The sequence below is a fragment of the Pinus tabuliformis genome, chromosome 5_1, assembly GCF_031772625.1.
Source record: "Pinus tabuliformis cultivar Carrire ecotype Pingquan chromosome 5_1, CPIR1, whole genome shotgun sequence".
In the NCBI taxonomy this organism is placed as follows: Eukaryota; Viridiplantae; Streptophyta; class Pinopsida; order Pinales; family Pinaceae; genus Pinus; species Pinus tabuliformis.
In genome coordinates, this window is record NC_142305.1 from 679,836,218 (window position 1) to 679,839,119 (window position 2,902).

Consider the following 2,902-nt stretch of genomic DNA (forward strand, 5'->3'; position numbering starts at 1 on the left):
GAAATGGCACCATCTTTATCAGTGGTTCCAATTGTATTTCCTTGTAATTGGAGAATGACCTTAAGAGTACGTGAAACATTATCATCAACCAACTCTGTTGCAGAATTACCATGTGGTTAATTTGCTGGCACTAATAGTGGAGGTGTTGTTATTGAAGGCATAGAGATGGGCGTCATGTAGTCCATTGCTAAAGCACCAACGTGGGGAATCCATGATAGATGGTTGTGATGAAGGCGTCACGTGACTCTGTTAGTAGACAAACTATCTTAAAATAGATTTTACTGTCACCAAATGTTCCTTAATATATATATATATATATATATATATATATATATATATATATATATATATATATATATATATATATATATATATATATATATATATATATATATATATATATATATATATATATATATATATATATATATATATATATATATATATATATATATATATATATATATATATATATATATATATATATATATATATATATATATATATATATATATATATATATATATATATATATATATATATATATATATATATATATATATATATATATATATATAGCCACATTGACCTTTCAATGGCAGTGTTACAATTTGCTGAGGGGCATTCAATTGGCTATATAATTGTCAATTGAAGGACAACATCTTCCTTCCCTTATTTTTACAGGGCTTTCTCATGGATTTCATTATTTCTTTGACCTCCAGGGAACAAAGGGCTTAAGTTTTTCACAACTTTGATGCTTGTTTTACATTTATTTTTATTTAAGGTCAAATTTTCAATCCCCGCAGAATGCGTGTTCTGTGATTGTTATTTAGATGCCATACTTTTTGTCATTTGGGCTTAGTCCCGATGTCGCTTGTTTTGTGTTAATTCAGAAAGGGCGAATGTTGTGATGGACACAAAAGGTGGGAGGAAGAAGTTTAATAATAATTAGAAACTCACCAAGGATACAAGACTGAAGACATTCGACCTCGTGGTGGCATCCACAAGTTTCGCACTGCTGCTTACCCCAACATGGTTTTTATTTCTCTACTAGGAATTGATAGATGGAAGTTTGGTTTGTTTTAGGAAACCATGAATCAATTAGCTGCAATTGTATATATTATGCATATTCATTTTCAAATACCGTTACTGAATATTTTATTGTACATAATCTCACATCTGGTTTTGGTTTGAATTTCTGTGCAGTGCATCTAAGATCCATCCTAATATTCTTAGAGTACCAACTATGCACTTAGGATTTAGAATTAGATCACTAGGACAAGGTCCGTAAGGTTGTCAGATCAGATTCTTATCCCTCAATGCACTACCTTCTTTTGTATTCCATCTCTTCTACAATTCAAAATGGATATGGCTTGTGAAGAAGTGGTTGTCGGCCTGATGACTGCAATTGGTTTTGAAGGATTTGAAAAAAGGTTAGAGATTGAGTTTTTTGCATCTTCATTTTTTACTGAATCAGAGGGCAGGGGCCTAAGGGCACTCACTCGAACCCAATTCGATGAAATGCTCAATGTAGCCAAATGCAAAATAGTTTCCGAGCTTTGTAATGAACATTTCGATTCATATCTCTTGTCAGAGTCGAGTCCCTTTGTTTACCCATTCAAGATCATTCTCAAAACCTGTGGGACGACCAATCTGCTGCTTTCCATCCCTCCGATATTAAGAAATGCAACCAGCCTGTCTCTCTCTATAAAAAATGTTAATTACACTCGTGAAACATTCATCCATCCTGGAGCACAACCATTTCCTCACCGGAGCTTTTCTGAGGAAGTGTCATATCTGGATAAGTACTTTGGAGCTCTTGAATCTGGTGGAATGGCTTATGTTATGGGAAATTCTAGAATGTTTTACAACTGGAATATATACTCCACTTCTTCTGATGCTTTCACATCAGAGGGTGCATATTATCTAGTGTTTACTTGGGGATGTCCATGACTCATCTTGACTGCAACTGTGTTTCCCTGTTTTACAAGCATCATTGTAATTCTAGGCAGAAATGACACTTAATTCTAGTATATCGAAAATCTTCATCGGGTAAAAATCTATGATTTTGAATTTGATCCTTGTGGTTACTCCATGAATTCTATTGAAGGACTGACTTTATCTACAATTCATGTAACTCCTGAAGATGATTTCAGTTATGCAAGTTTTGAAGCCATGGGTTATGATCCCAAGGATTGTGATCTGGAAGCATTGGTGGAGAGGGTATTAAGCTGTTTTAGGCCTATGATATTCTCTATTGAAATTCATGTCAATGCCAGTGCACATCATTCTTCATGGAAAAAACCAGTTTGTCCACAAGGATATACTTGTGAAATGATAAGTCAATAGGAGCTTCCAAAGAAGGGTAGTGTTGTATACTGCACTTACAAAATTGACGATTCTGAGTCTATGTTGGTTTCTGTTGCTCGGGAAGAGGAACATGAAGGAAATGATTATTTCCAAGTGAAAAAGAAAGCAAAGACGCATATTGAGTGCAGTGGTCTAAAAGATTGATACACACATGAAGCTTCATTTCTACAGGTCTTTATATTTTCTTCCATTTGCTTCACGATGGATCTATTTTGCTCCATGTTATCACTTTGTTAGTGCAACTTATTGTTCTCTACGTTGGGAGAGGGTTGTAGCGTCGTACGTTCTCATTTCAAGAAAGTACTTTGGTACTAATTTTTTCAACAAAGGAATGAATTACAGTCAAACAAACATGCATAATCTTGTTGCTATGTACTAGAATTATCATCAATGATCACTTTTTTTTATGACTAGTCATTCGAATCTCGTGTTGTTTATTTTCTACATAATTTAGTTTTATGTAGAGACTATATAGTTCCCATTCTTTATCTCATTGGATTTAATGTAAAATTACAAGGTTTTTGGAAAAAAT

At 33.5% G+C, this 2,902-nt stretch overlaps 1 pseudogene; it reads left to right on the top strand.

The window, feature by feature from the left end:
- Positions 1-1,362: 1,362 nt before the first annotated feature.
- LOC149166775 (S-adenosylmethionine decarboxylase proenzyme pseudogene) lies at positions 1,363-1,953 on the top strand (annotated as a pseudogene).
- Positions 1,954-2,902: the final 949 nt, after the last annotated feature.